The sequence below is a fragment of the Polypterus senegalus genome, chromosome 9 (genome assembly GCF_016835505.1).
Source record: "Polypterus senegalus isolate Bchr_013 chromosome 9, ASM1683550v1, whole genome shotgun sequence".
Lineage (NCBI taxonomy): Eukaryota > Metazoa > Chordata > Cladistia > Polypteriformes > Polypteridae > Polypterus > Polypterus senegalus.
This window is the reverse complement of record NC_053162.1, coordinates 94,349,344-94,366,138: the sequence shown is the minus strand read 5'-3', so window position 1 is coordinate 94,366,138 and position 16,795 is coordinate 94,349,344. Positions and strand designations below refer to the sequence as shown.

Below are 16,795 nucleotides of genomic sequence, written 5' to 3'. Positions count from 1 at the left end.
CAGACCCCCGTGACCCTGTGTTTGGATTCAGCGGGTTGGAAATTGGATGGATGGATGGATGGATATATATATCCATATATACTCAGAAGTCAAGCATGTGGCTATAGCAAAGATATCTTGTCTTTCTTACAACATATTTTCAAGTCAGTTGTTAGAGAGACCTGCACTGGCATGCACTGTTAATAATGGAACTTCTATATTTAGATATCAATGCATTTCAATTAAACAATGACAATAGCATTACATGGTAGTTAAAAACACTAAGATTCAATTAATCACTTTGCATTTGTTTTTCCTGCATAGGCTTGCCATATTTCATTTGGGCCCCATAGAACCACAGAATTCTCAAGGAACGCCATTAGCTTTTTTTTATAAATTGAAACAATAGGCATCCCAATCTCAGTAGTTCCCTAAGGATGCTCATATATTCCTACTGTAATGATGTTGTTAATGAAGTAAAGTTTTTCTTCATAATTCATCATTTTTATAGCAGCAAGCTAGTAGAAGCCAAAACTGGTAAAAGTCTAAAATGATTAATTTTTAAATAGAAAAATGTTTAATTTGACACATCTTTGGAAACTTTTGGTTTAATTGTTTGACACAGCTTCAATGACCATATACTATGACATGCACTGTTTTTCTGTCAAGGCAAACAGCTGTCCATCAGAATCAAAACAGCAACTGAAAAATCAGAGAAATCCAAATTTTACATTTCATTTAAGAAAAAAGTACCAGTACAATACATTTATCATAATCTTAATCAAAATAAACTCTATGGTAAACAGTTTTTTTGGGTTAGAGTGATAAATAAAAAAGGTTGCTTCATCTGCATTGAATAGATGTAAAAATGTACTTGGCAGTTTATACTACAGACACACAGAAAAGTGTGTGACATAAAAAATAGACTGTAGCTAAATTAATTTATAATATGTAAACATTTCCAGTATAAACAATGATCTTATTTCCTCACTCTTTCCCTCATACATTACATATATATTTGAAATATATTTTAAAAAGCATTTTTAAAGAGTCTCATCTGTTCTCTTGTCAAGTGGGGACTAGAAGTGTACAGGTAAAAACACATAAAACCACATTATTCCAGATGTTCCATGGAGCCAGGCCAAGTCAATAAGGTTGGAAACTTGAAGGAGGATAAAAGCGAATGGGAAAGACTGAAGGGTAGTTCGCCAAAGACCTGGACAAAGGACAGAACGGAGAGAAGGCTCCTGGCATGCAACTGATTTACAAGTCCCATTCTACTAGGCGATGAAAATAGGACACTTGGGCTTATTGCTTCTAGAGAATTCTAGGGAAAGTGTAAACTATTTTTTTTTCTTGCTTAGCCGTGGATTAATATACATTCAACAGTGACTGTAAAAATTAAAATTTGTATAAATATTTTTATTTCTTGGTTTGCTAATGTATGGTGTGTGAGTGTGGTCTCCTGTGATGGACTGGCACCCTGCCCAGTGGTATTGTTTCTGCCTGGTGCCCTGTGTTTGCTGGGATATGCTCTAGCCCCTCATGACCCTGCTCAGGTTTAAGCAGGTTTACAAAATGGTCTAGTATGGTATGGTATAGTATGGTACGGTATGATATGGTTTCCCAATAACTTTAGTGGTCACTATATATTTGTGGACATATAATGAAAGAGAAACCAGGAAAAAACAAATGAACTGTTTCAATCATTTGTAGTCTTCACCCACTATTATTGTGGTAGGATTAAATGATTAACGTAACATGTAAAACAATTTTTTTCCAGATCATTTGGTAACTGTTGCATACTTACATTTTTTCAATAAATGATTTCAAAACAGGTTGGCACCCTGCCCAGGATTGGTTCCTGCCTTGTGCCCTGTGTTGGCTGGTATTGGCTCCAGCAGACCCCCGTGACCCTGTGTTTGGATTCAGCGGGTTAGAAAATGGATGGATGGATGGATTTCAAAACATTTTTTCAGGCCTTGAATATCGTTTTTCTATTTCTGTTTCAGTTCTGACTTCTCATTATCGACATAATGATAAGTAATCACCTTAAATGAATTATCATGATCCATAGAAACACTTGTTCTACTCTGAAACCCTCCCATATCGCTGAGCTCTTCACCTAATCACAAAGAGTGAGCCCATAAAACCCTGTAACAGAATTGCATGCAAGCAGCTTGTGGTAATGATCTTATTTTTCATTAGCTATCCAGACTAGTGATGAGCGAAACAATTACCATTAAGCTGAATTCACGATGAACTTCAGAGTTTAGATTCACGGAAAAATTGTGCTTTACTTCCAGCAAAATTCATGCCAATGACATAAGAAATGTATTTAGTCCTCTTTGGAAGGATTTACATGCATTAACTCCATATGCATCTGCCTGTCATTTAATTTTTAAATAAAGATCTCTAGTGGGAAAAAAAAATCACTAGAGACATTTTGTTGAGCTGTCTGGCATGTTCTGGTAGTATTAATCCCAATCTGCCAATTATGATGACAATCTTGGTGATCACATTTTTAAAGTTGCACTGGATACATAAAAGAAACTTGAAGCTCCACGGTGCATGGACAACTTCTTCTGCAAGCATCAAGAAACAGAGAAGAGCAGTTTCTAGCTAATAGCAAGTGGGTTGTTGTATAGTGAGATCTGTGCATTGTAGTGTAGCTTCTGGTGTAGTGAGATTTTTCCTGTGAAGATAACAAAAGAATGCCCAAAAGTGATGTTTTGATGTGTTCAAAAATAAGCAGAATGTCATATTTTATTTTTTTTAAAGTACTGAGCTTCTTCCCTGTAATGTAAATGAGTAACGTAAATAAAATTGATTATACTGATGTGAGACAGGTCACATGCATGCAGCTACAAAAGAAAACAGGTAAACAAGGAGGTGTTGTTGAAGCTCCAGGAAGCAACATTCCTAGTTTTCCACCCTAAAAAACCTTTAGAACTCTCATTTTAATTGAGTTTCACATTATGCATTTGCAAAATCATCTGTAAAATTTGGTTTAGTGTCAGTTTTGCAATACTTTGTGCAAATCTAAACTTGACTGCTTTGTTCATCCATACTCATGATAATGCTGTAGGTAAGAGTAGAGATATAGACTTACTGATAAACCAAAAGTTTTATCCAAATACATAGCTCCCACTTCACAGCCGTTGCTAGTGAAACAGCCATCAACTAGTTGGTCAGCCTTACCATCACCTCTTCTCTGCCTCTTGAACAAGTCCCCTAATTACTTGAACACCTACATTGGTGGAATATGCTCATCACTTGCCTACACGGACAAAACAGCTCTCTTCCAGGAGACAACTATGAACTCAGATTTGGAATTGCTAATTCTCATTCTCGCCAGTTTATACTAAGATGCAAACTGTTACAGTGTACTTTGGAGACCATTATATGATGACACTAAGAGAATAGCAACATCTACAAACAGCAGAGACCCATCCTTTAAACTCTTAAACGGCAAACTTTTGAAGTGCTGACTATGTATGACTTGAAATTTTTTCTAAGAAAAAAACTAATAAAGTCAGAAATAAGATACATCTTTGGTGGTGATTGATTCAGCATTTCCTAAATTCGTCTTATTATTGTGCTAAACTGTAGCCTAACAAACGGTCTAAATAACATCAGAACTCATAAATCACTAAATTAAAAGAACATATTCTCAACTTTTTAGAATTTTTACAATGTTATATTTTCACTGCTGTATGCATTTTGTGACTTTGTCATCTAATCGTGCGAGATTTAAAAGCTCTCTAATTAATGCCGTCCCTTCATGGTCATTTGCATGCAACTTCTAGACAGCTAGGTTTAACTTCACCATAAGTTACATAACAACATGGAGCTTACTTTATTTAAATTTCATTTTGATTGTATCTGATTGGAAACCTAATGTATTTACTTCGGAGTCATGTTTTTTTTTTCTCAAAGTCTTTCTGGACTTCTTCCAAGCCTAAAAGATGTATAGGTTAGGTTAACAACCAGCTGTCCATTTGTCCTGGGGTGAATGTGTCTATGCATGAGTGTGTCTTGTAAAAGACTGGCATCCCATCCAGTTTTGGTTCCCACTTTGCAACCAGTACAGCCAGGATTCTCTAACCATAGCTAGGTAAAAATTACTGCTATATGTATTGTTATGTCAAGCTACAGGTATAGCATATTCACAACTATATGAACCTTGGAGGTCGGCACGGTGGAATAGTAGTAATACTGTTGTCTTGCAGCAAGGAGAACAGGGTTTGCATCCCAGGTCCTCCCTGTGTGGGGTTTGCATGCTCTCCTCATATCTTTGTGGGTTTCTCCCCACTGTTAAAAAAACATTCAGGTTAGATAAATCAGCAATGCTAAATTTGCCCTAATGTGAGTTTAATATGTATGTGTGTGTGCGTGTGTGTGTGTGTGTGTGTGCTCACCCCACAAAAGACTGGCACCCAGTCCAGAATTTGTTCCTGCCTTGTGTCTTGTGTTAGCTGGGATAGGTTCAGGCTCTGGTGTAACCCTATTTTGGATTAAGCTGGTTAGAGATTGACATAACATGAACCTGGGAATGTGCTTGTAGTCTTTGAGTTCAGATGTCATATGGAATAACTGAATTGTTGTTTAATTACATCAGACAATGCAACTAATTTAAAGACAACCTTGTAATTTTTATTTTTGATTGTTCTTCCTGTGGAGTTTGTATTGTACAAATGAAACACCTGACTACAGATAATTCTGTGCTTTGTTTTTGTTGAACAGTGGGTAAGGGCATTTTTTATTTCCATATGGTACTGTACTATTTCTAAATAGGACATTGCAGTAAGTGAAGCATTCATATGGAAAGCAAACATTTACTGAGTCAATAGATTACTGCTGCTGTGTAGGACTCAATATCCTTTATTCACACAATCTAGAAATTAAAATTGTTTTTGTATTTTTTCTGGGTCTAACTTAAAAAAGCAAAGAAAATCTGGCACTGTTAAAATTATCTGTGGATAATAAAGCATGAATGTCACACAAGTACAGCTTCCAGTGCATTTCTTAACAGGTAAACTCTGAATGCCAATTTTAATTCTAACTGTATATTCATATATAATGTTAAAGGTGAGTGTAGACATAAACATGAAACTGGAAAAGGTAACAGGATGATACTGAGCCATCACTTCTGAATTTCTACATTTAAAGTTAGTTTGCCAGCAGTGGTTTTCCACATTTAGCCATGATCGATGGACATTTTGACAATGATCAGAAGTTTGCTGCCATTCTTTCTGATATACTGTATATTGTCAGGTAGGAGTGCTTTTTTTGGCCATGTGCCCCATTCATTGTGCAGTATGGCTGTACAGTCCAATGTCTAGTTTTTAAAACAGTGAGGTTCAGAGTAGGAAAATACATATCCAAATATCATGTTGGTAAAAATGGATGTGTGTACATTGACTAAATTGTTTTCTCAATATCCGTATACTTACATTTTATTATATATTAGGTAATAGATATTATAGTGTATTCATGAAGGCTTAGGAGTTTAAACCCTGTGGTTTATCATAAATTTTCCATCTCTGCTTAACTGGATTACCCTATGCAAGTCATTTAACCTGTTTATTTACCAAGTGCACCATACAGATGTAATATATCCTGCCCTGGATAAAGGGATACACAAACTATAAACTTTCATTAAAATATTAAAGCAGTATACATCAAAATTGTCCTACAGTAGTGTTTCACTCCATATCAATCCTGGCCTTGCACCCGCTGCTGAGAAGGATATGATCTACATTTATCAGATAATGCATTGGATTAAACAAGTTAAAAAATGTACAAATAGATATTTGCTGAAATAACATATCAATGTTTTGGCAGTTTTTGAAAATCAGCTGCAAACTACAATAAACCTTTTCACTTTTGTGCAGCTGCACTGTAGAAATTACAGCTTATACTACATACGGCATTTAAATGTTTACAAATATAAACATAAATGATCTATTACATTCTGACAAACAAGACCTGAAACAATTTCCTTATTACAAAAAAATTGCTGTCACAAGTACACACTGCCAGATGAGGATTCATAAAACTGAAATGCCAGATAACACTGCCAGAAAATGCATTCCAAGACAGCTGACATTGTGACATCATCACTAAATCATCTTGGCTCTATGATGAATGTCAATATTGAAAATCTAATTATTGTATAAAAGGTCCAAAGATGACCATGCTATCAAGCTGTCATATAAAATATTCTCTCTTAACTTAGCTTGATCACAGTTGCAGTTGACTGTAAAAACAGTGACTGCTTTTAGTCACAGTGAGAAATTTAGAATAAAGAGGAATGTGTCATTTTTACTTAACTCATATGTGGATTATTTACTTTATATTAAAAGTTAATGAGCTATTAGTTTATGTATATGTCATCATGTCATGTCATTTTCTAACTTCCTTTTTCCAGACTAGGGTCAAGGAGGTGCTGGAGCCCATTCTCAGTTAGCACGGGGTGCAAGGCTGGAACAAGCACTGGACAGAGCACCAGGCCATCAGAAGGCAAACAGACACACACACACTAACAGACCAAACACACACTAGGCCCAGTTTAGCAGCACCAGTCTACCTAACCTGCATGTCTTCAGACAGTTAGTTGGAGGATATTCCTCATCATACTGGTGCAATTGGTTGTGCCAATGCCTCACAGCCCCAGGAACGTACTCACTATCAGTATGAAAGTCTCCATGTATTTCTTAGGTTTCCTGCAAATAACTTAATGGTAAACATGTTTTATTATCTATTTGTTAACTCATGTGGAAATGTTAAAAGCACATGACCTAATGCAATATTAATAAACAGTATGGATGACAATTTTAATGTACATGAACTAATAATTGGTTAACCTTCTATAATTTATGCCCATGATATACTGTATTAATTTAAGTTATTATAGTTGCAAAACACAATACAGGAACAAGCTAGAAGAATGTTTGTGATTAAGAAGTGAAAGTAATAAAGAAGATTACAACCTGACCTTTCATAAAAATTTGTATTCCTTTTCTATTTTTTGCATAATAGTTATTTAGGAAGATTGGCAACTCTAAGTTGGCCTGTTGTAAGTTATTATTATTATGTTGCCCAGATCAGAACTGAAAATAAGCAACTTTGGAAAATGAAAGAATAACTGGAACTAATAATTTGTGAGCTGAAAAACTGTTTGCAATATTTTATGTATCATACAGTATATATAACCATATTCTCTGGATGATTCATGGTTGAGAACAGAATCCTGTTTACTCCTTGACTTAATTTATCATCATTTGTACCTGTGATTAATTAATTATCACAAATTCTTAAACTTTTTAACAAAAATAAAGTAAACAATATCCACTACATTCATGAAATGAAAAATACCAGAAGGCAATGCAAATGTATGGTAGTGTATATCTTAGAAGAAAAATTCAGTCAGTATTACAATGCTCTTTAAATGGCAAGAACACCCTACAAATTATGGACCTTAGAGGGCAGTGGTGAACCATCCCACAAATCAAAATGATGACTACAAAGACCAAACTAATAAAAGAAAAAGGGTTTTAGTAGCGAAACAAGTAAACAAAAAGAGGAAGGGAAGGAAATACATATAGTGAATGGTGAAAAAATAACAAAGACTGTGCTTTCTGGCCTTCCCATAAACAAACACACAGAGTGGCTGGTTCACTTGCTACTGTATGTCCACATCACAGATTTACTGTTTCTTATTCGCTATATCTTTGGCCTACCAATAGAGCTGACATCAATGGCTACCTATCAACTTCAAGCTCTTCGTGTACTGACGGAAAGTGTCTTTAAAGCCTACGTACAGAACACTTTGGGCTAACTATTTGTAAGTATTTTGTAAGTACATTCAAAGACCTGTTGGTACTTTTAAGAAACTCCCCCTAGCAGTTTCAAGTTCTCCTGCTGTGTCCTCCATAAAATAGAGTGTGTCTTGGGAATTCCAAATGGTTGTTCTCTCCAGTAGTCTTGTGAGTCACAGCAATAATGTCTTCTAGTGAATTGGGGAACCTTTGTAATGGTAACAAGTCATTTGTTAGGGGTCCCATTTTATAAAGTAAAACTAAAAATGAAGGTATTTTCAATAAACAGTTTAATGTCGATTAGAATAATGTTTCCCAAGTTCAGTCCTGGAGGACAACTGTTTCATCCCAAACTTTTTCACAGTCATTTTAACATGAATGGGTCTTATTTTTTAATTAGCTAGTCTTTCGTTGTTTTATTCTCTTATTCTGCATTCAGGTGATCCGCTGTGGCAACCCCTAACGGAAGCAGCCGAAAGAAGAAGAAGAAGAAGATTCTCTTATTCTGCATTCAAAAAAGCAAAGTAATGTGAGTTTTACATTTTATAATAAATATACAAACATCTGAGGTTTTGCCATTTTCCTATTAAATTGCCTTTTTTGCTCCCTTAATTGTACAGTATTTTAACAATGTCTGCTAACAATGAATAAATTAGACACTAGGGCAGAGAATACGGCATGGTGAAAGGCTGCAGCTACTTGTGTATCACATTCACTAGTGTGCTCAGAAACAAATGATGGCTCAGCACATGCAAAAACATGATGAAAATCTTAAAAATAAAGATAAAAACATTAAAATATATCCATGTAACATACCGAAATAAAATGCAGAAGTTTAGTTTTTTTTTTATATAAACTTAGGGACTGGGAAATAGCAACTTGTTTAATTAAACGAGGAGTCAAATTAAAAGTAAAGTTGGTTGGCATGAAAACCTACAGCCACAGTGGTCCTCCAGGACTCAACTTGGGAACCACTAGATTAGAAGACCGCAAAGAAATTCAGTATCCACTACAAAATGTCCCAAAACTTTTGTTCATTAAACAATGGCGGCAAAAACATTTTTAAATATATACTGCAACATTGTGGCTTCATTCAGAAATTTCTTTTTTTTGTTGTTCAATACTTCTGTCCCCTTTAACAGTTAAAATTAATGTGCAGCATACTTTTCCAAATGTCCTTCCAAGGGTGACAAGTTTTATAAAAAAAAAATGGGGGACACTATGACTCTAATGGTAAACTATTAATAAGCTATACCCCACTTCTCTGAGGTGGATTAAATGTATTCAAATAGTATTAATGGATACACGTGATGAAAGCATTTTGTTGCTCTTACGAATGATATCTGTTGGTGAGTCTGTAAAGTCTGAAACTAAAAGTCAGATGTAAAATGATGGTGAGGAAGAAAATATCATGGAGTTTCAAGCATATACAGAAACATATAGTATCAGACATATTTATTTCAGTTTTTCTTGTCTGCTATTTTTGGAACTGTCATATTTATCTGTTAATTTGAAAAGTTTTAGTAAATTCCATTAAAAATGCAAGATGAATTTTAAACGTTTTGAAACTTGATTTGCTGCAAGCTAATGTCAAAATTTTTCACTCTTTCTACTAACAATTAAATTAACTGACAAGACATTTAGAACATAACAGCAATGACATTAGCTTAACTATCCTGTGTCTTTCAAGTGGCACAAGACTCTGCTCTGTCACACTTAGGGGACTTTGGTAACCCACTTGTTTTGAACTGCTTATTTAAATCAAAGAGTAAAATTATTCAAGATATCAGAAATAGAAATTTTAATGGGACACGCCTCAGGAGTTGCAGATGGATCACATGATTTGTAATAGGCAGAACTGCCTGGCACAGGTCAGCAAAATGCCTGGATTCATCTCAGACTGAGAGGATCAAAGAAGGCTGTACAAATGGCTTAGCATTCGAAGAGCAGCAGTTCAGCAGCTGAGATGACAGCTAGTTTCTTCTGCTTAATTTTATGCTTCCAACTTTAGAATCAGCAGGGGAATGGGTGAAATTTCTTTGCTAGATGGAGGGAAAAAGGACATCCTACTAAAAAAAAACAGCCTGCCAGCTGCCAGCTCATTGAGTTTCTCTGATGCTTTTCCAGATATTACCACAACCCAGGATACTTCCTACATTTGCATGTGTATTGCGGAAGGTATTTGGAATTTATGTCATATATTAATTTGGAAAAAATACTATTATTTGAGACAATAATTTATTAAATAAAAATAGTTTCTGATTCAATGTCAGGATAGACAAGGGTTAGTGAACACCTGCTCTAAGTTGAGTAACACTTGCTGCAGCATATCATTAACTCCTATCCCACTAAAAATAGAAGCACTACTATTGGTGGCTCGCAGAGAAGGCTTGATTTGTATCTGATGTCAAACATATGGCAGCACACATTGTTGGAATGCACTGCTAAGGTCACCTACTCAGGGTCTATATAAGGCCTTCTTTATTTCAAGCATGGTGTTCTTTTATAGTTTTCCTCTCATGGGAAACCTACTGTCTCAAAGATTTACAACATTGTTAAAACACTAACTGGAACTTTTAATTTTTTCCTAGGTTACACCTACTGGATTCTAAGATTTGTCTTCTTCAAAACTTACACTGATCCATAAAACTTGCTTGTAAAAAATACATCATTCTTAGAGTACTAGAATGATATTTACCATATAGAACACATTTTGTGGCAATCTTGCCTGATTGTCTCAGTACAGTAAAATCAGTTCAGAAAACAGAAATATAATTCAAAAACCTTTTGATCATAGTTTAATATACAGCATGTATTGTGTGGAATATAAGCACTGTTAAGTTGTTGCCAAGTAGTCCTAGGTAGTACACATGACGTGTATTTTTATTATAAACAAATAGACAAAGAAAGGAGTAATCCTTGTTCTTGTACTCAAATGTGGCACTTCGTGCCATGGCCCACCTCCCAAGTTGTTTTGCCTGCCTATGGTAAAGTCATCCCTGATGTAGGATTGCAGGAATCCTGGGAAAGAGGGGTCCTTTCATCGAATTGGCTGGCCCAGCACTGTTTCAGCTGTGGAATGGCCAAATGAGGGAGGCAGCTTGATGGATGAGGTCTCCAGGACTCTAAAAATATCCAAATCTTATTATATGATATCATCTACTGTTAAATTCTGCTCCGTGCTTCTAAAATTTTTACTTTAATACTGTATTGAGGATTTGTTCTGTTTTGTGTATTGTATTGTATTGACCCCCTTCTTTTGACACCCACTGCATGCCCAACCTACCTGGAAAGGGGTCTCTCTTTGAACTGCCTTTCCCGAGGTTTCTTCAATTTTGCCCTACATGTTTTATTTGGGAGTTTTTCCTTGTCTTCTTAGAGAGTCAAGGCTGGGGGGCTGTCAAGAGGCAGGGCCCGTTAAAGCCCATTGCGGCACTTCCTGTGTGATTTTGGGCTATACAAAAATAAAATGTATTGTATTGTATTCTAAAAACATTCTGACTCTAATTTTATTGGAGTTCAGGTATGAGGTAGCCATTAAGACAAAGACAGGGATCACTTCTAAGGTCAGGCCTACCAACTGGACTTGCGAGGGCTCTTCTCCTAGAACTCCCTTGGACAGCCTTATATTAGGTTTTCCTGTAATTTTAAACCTCAGTACACACTTAAATCATAAATCACAATACAGCAAAACCTTGGATTTCAAGTAACTTGGTCTGCAAGTGTTCTGCAAGACGAGCAAAAGTTTTAATATATTTTAACTTGATAAACGAGGCAGGTCTTGCAATATGAGTAGTACGTATACGCATTATCTGCCGAGCATTATGTGATCACAACTGAGACAATGGTGGTTCTCTCTCTCTCACTGTGGGATTGTGGGTAATCATCTCCAATGCTCGGTCTCAGACGGCGTGCCTCACTCATAAAGTCAACATCCATACCAGTGTGTACTGTTTACTATAGCCTTGTGACCACATGTGTGTGCATAAAGCATTTTTTTATTTTGTGTCCAAGTGTAGTGACTATTCTTTAATAACTGTACTAGATTAGGTAGATGTGTAAAATGTGGGAAAGAGTGCACATTTTGTAGAAAAGCACCACCCAAATAAGGCTGTAGCAGTGTGAGTGATAAATCTGTTTAACGACAATGCAATGTCACATTTCTGCGAATATATAGTCACCATAATACACAAAAGGGGGTAATGCACATTGGAAGTGAACTATCTGGGTTCACCTCCTAGACTGGGTTCCTTCACTTTCTTCCCTATCTATGTGGCCTGGGAATAATTATTGCAGAAACATATGTCCTCTAATCCTGGCAGCCTTATAGCTAAAATTCTGGCAATGTTTTGTGTGCTGTCCTTTCCAGAGTTTATTTTCTTATTATTTTATTGGCCATTTAGAGCACTTTATCCACAAAGTTGTCTCCATTTCATTCTCATCTACAATTGTTATAACAGGTAAGGGATTGCCAGAGAAAAATGGTTGCACCGTACAGAGATGGAGTCCATTAAAGTCTAGTCCAGTAAACCATAGTCCCACATAGAACAATATGCCATCAGTGAATTCATATAGCTTCAGAAGAGTAATGGCTTGGGGACAGTAAAGTGCTATCTGAAATGTCCTCCCAAGAATGACTGAGGATATTGAAGCCAGCAAGTGCCACAGTTGCCTAATCCTCTGTTAAGAAAATAGAAAGTGAGCTAGGAAGATCTGTAGGAGTTTGAAACACTTCTTGGCCTATACAGTACCAATATGTCCTAGTCTGAGGGCGATTTTACCATGTTGTCTTTAAACAAGTGCATTAGGTGACAGTGTATTATCCTGGAGGAGGAGTAAGATCATATTTCCATTTTTATTCAGGATAGCCCAGAGGCTACTTAAACAATCTGACCATTACGAATGAGGCTTGGTGCCCCCACCACTTTAGAGGCCTGTATCTAATTCCAGCCAAAAAGACCACATTCAGCCAGATGAGTCATCAATTCATACCTGTCTTCCAGTCCTTCCGGCACACAATTAAATCTAATCACTAGATATCATCAGATTTGGGGCATCAACAGAAAAACCTGTACTACAAAGCCATTACTTCACTGGAAGTTTAATGTCATAATTAAATGTGCTAGCTCATGGCACAACAACCATCGCTGAAGTCTTGTTTATGTCTGTTTTCCCAGTGCTGCCAGGATCTACTCTGGTTCATTGCAATTTGTAATGGAATAATCACTAATTTCTATTAATAATAACTGATTTCCACTACTATAAAATTTACATAATGTTCCCTTGTGTCAAATTTTCCTCTTGTTGGTATTTACATATGCATAGCATATTCATGGCTTCATTGTCTTGTGTTCCATTAACTTTCACAGATTACATTATTGTTACTAAAGTGTGCCATCACTAAGGCATCTCAGTGTAAGCTATCTTTTTAGGTAAATTTGCATATAATGTGAGACATACCTGCTGGAGATAGCCATGTCTGTCTGTTTGTTCAACTGTGTCCCTGTCCATCTGTCTGTCTGAATGAAACAAGTCAGTTCCACGTGAAACAATTTTGTTCAAATTTGGAACACTTATTCTTCTGTGTAATATGCCCAGATTGATATGTTTTTATTGATATATATCAAACAGATTGTACTATTCAATGTTCCAGAATTTCAAAATCTCCCATTTAAAGGCATTGGGAAATCTGTGAACTCGTCCATCTTAAAACAGAGAAACATTCTGCTCAGCTTTAACCACAAATTAGTTTACTGTTCAATTTTACCTTGACAACAGTTTAACCAACTTGCATATTTCATAAAATTCCCTTTTTTACACATCCACGAGCCTCTCTGATCCCTACTATAACGCCAAGGAAAAGGCGCACTTGCACACAAGCAGCTCATACAGCAGCACCCTTCTCCATCTACTTTAGGTAAGTTAACCATAAAAGTACAACAAAAAAGAGAAGAATGAAGGAGGAAAGCAATTATGTACGCATTTGTAGGACTGAACTGATTGAACTAATATTATCAACAAATTATTATTATTATTATTGTAAAAAACTGAGTTAACCACCCCAAGCTATATGGTGTTTAAACTAATTAATTACACCAGAAAGGTTCAGGTTCCCTAAATGATATAAATTTAGAAAGGGACATGGTGTTGATTTGCAGGCAGAAGACTGGAGTCACTGGGTATGCAACAAGGATCAAGCTGTGGTACACAGTTGCTGCAGTGCACAAAGAGGCTGACTGTGGTGCAAATAACAGGGACACACGAGGATTACAGTTTTTGCATGCTTAAAGAGTTTCTTAGCGATATGATGCACATATTGCTAAGTATATGGTATACTTCCAAAAATGTTATATTTAAGAAAACTGAACAGCAGTTACTGATCCACCACTGCTAACTCACATCATCAATCAATGATATTTTTACATCAATTGAATTAGAATCTGCTATGTAAGAAAGCCTATTTAGGCTACATTTAAAATTAAACTAGCTGTTCACCACGGCTCCGCCCACATAGTAGTGAAACAGAACAAATTTTAAAAATCAATAAAATTTTTTTTAAAAATGTAACAATTTTTATTAAGAAGAATTTATATTGATAGCTTTCATATCTGAGGGCCTCTTGATATACAATATTTTTGGTTTTGCTCTCAGGGGCGAAAATGTAGCTATGATCTCTTAGCCAAAAATGTAAAAGGTTGGCAAAGTATCTCTGGCCAAGCGGAAGGTAGGCATGCTTCAAACTTTGGCACTGTATCTGATCGTGTTCATCTCATACAGTAGAGCATCCTTTGCGTGGGGAGAATAGCATGTGGCTGTGATATCTCTGCCAATGAGCAGGTACCCTCTGAAACACATGTAGCTGTGATCTGTCAAAAATGTCAAACATTACTCTTTAACAGTCTATAGATGATAATGTCTGTTGAACAAACAGGTATCGCTAGCTAAGCGGAGGCAAGGTACACTCCAACATGTGGCGAGAGGTACAGCGACTCAAAAGGAGGCTGGCACATGAGTGAGGAGGGCCTTGCCCAGCTCCCTACTCTTGAGGTCTTGCCTCTCCCTCCCCTCAGCCTGCAGCTTGTGTCATGGATATGCACAAATAAATCTATGCCTCAATCAAACTACAGTATAATACCTAACGCAGTTGGATAAGTGGCAAAAATCAACTGGAATGTTCAAGCAGATTATAGAAAAAAACCTGTAGTAGTTCTCTCATGAAAAATGGACAGACAGACAAACAGATGTTGGATTTTATATATATAAAGATGACATTGTAAAGTACTGCTAAAACATGTGTTTAATGTAGCCTAATTCCACATGTTGTTGCAATTTATTATCACTGTTATTTTTGATTATGACTCATTGTTACAAAAATATTTTGTAAACAAAAATATGTTAACTGACTCTTGGATGAAGTAGCTTAAAAATGAGAAATGCTCCAGATTTCATAATGGTTAATTAAGTTGCCAAATGCACTTAAATGTTATGCCACAAGTACATTTTGTAACTTGTTTGACATTCCTCAAAAGTTAACTTTTGCCAGTTTGGCATCATGGTCAATACTGTTGCCTTACACATTCAGAGCACTTGGTTCAAATTCCTGCTCATGCTATGAATTTTCCTTTTATTTTACAGTTTCCACCCTGTCCTACACACAAGATGCAGGAGTATTTTATGGTTCCTCTCCAGGAAAAAACACCTAGGGGGAGGGTGACAGTCATAACTACATCTCTTTATAGAATGAAGGAGAAGAAGACCACTGACAACCACTGATGTCACTTCTGTCCACATGCCCGATCTCCTGCCCCTTCTGGTCTAAGCCCTATTTAAACAAATTTGCCAAAATTACCAAATCTGTTCCAGAGGAAGATAGTCTTGCTTGAATTCCAAGCATTATCTCCGCAAAGGGAAATCTACTGATAGTCCTATGCAATTTTCTTTTGTTCTGATTTTTTTCCTACAGAAATCTGCTCGATATTATTACCACCTTAGGCCTCAACATTTTATCTCTTCTCTGTTCAGTTTGTTATAGCTCATATTCCTGAATCCTACACTTTGGTTGATTGAGACATCTGATCTGTTTGAGTTATCAAAGATTGTTAATAAGCATTTCTTGCTGTGACAGATTTCAACCTCATGCAGTGATGGGTTCAGCTTTAGACACAAAGTTCCAGCACCCTCTAACCCAGCATTGTATTCATTAAACAAGTTTGTAAAGAGAGTAAATTGCTCATTATTGTCAATATATTTTCATTAAAGTGTGTATAAACACACACCAAATAAAGTACCCCGGTCTTTGTAGCTTTCTATTTTAGCCTAATTCTACTTTAAATTCTTCCTTAATTAAGTTCTCTTAATTTATGATCCATCCACTTCTTCTCTGGCTTTCATGAAATGACCTATATCATCTGCTGTTTGTTGCATTCATCTGATTTTCTTTACGTTTTGTTCTTTCATTTGCCATATGATATAATCATACATGCTACATTTTTCTACATTTATAAACAACTCCAGTTTGACTATTGTATGCTTAATATATTTTTTTTTATTTAAAGAGGCAGCTTCTAGGATGTTATAATTTTTGTTGTCAATTTTCTAATCTTTACATATATTTCCTAACATTGCCTTCAAATAAGAGATCTGAACTGTTAAACTTCACTTGCACTAATATTCCAGTGCCTTCATTCTCTAGTTTAACTCTTTAAAGTCAGTCTCATTTTTATCTTTTTTCTACACCTCAAAATGAAGATCAGACATTTCTCTTTTAGAAGTTTTAAACCTGGAGCATTAGTTATGTTGTACACAAATGATGCAGTAGAATAAGTTGTACATTTTTGTAATTTTTTTTTTTTTACCAAAAAACACACTTTGAATATTATTCTTAGTTCTCTTGTTGTTGTAATAAGCTTCCAAACACCATAAAAGTGTCACAGAATGTGTCAGGAGCACAAACAGCCCAAATAATAGGATATTTTTTCTCTGCTTTTACAGTT

At 35.9% G+C, this 16,795-nt stretch overlaps 1 protein-coding gene and 1 long non-coding RNA gene across 2 annotated transcripts in view; one reads left to right on the top strand and one right to left on the bottom strand.

Annotated features, from left to right (window-relative positions):
* Positions 1-16,795, bottom strand: part of cdh13 (cadherin 13, H-cadherin (heart)) — a 1,331,220-nt gene that overhangs the window by 1,275,970 nt on the left and 38,455 nt on the right. The window lies entirely within an intron of this gene.
* LOC120535564 lies at positions 9,697-16,086 on the top strand. The gene is made up of 2 exons (XR_005634919.1): positions 9,697-9,980; positions 15,438-16,086. It is a non-coding gene; the product is annotated as an uncharacterized LOC120535564 (long non-coding RNA).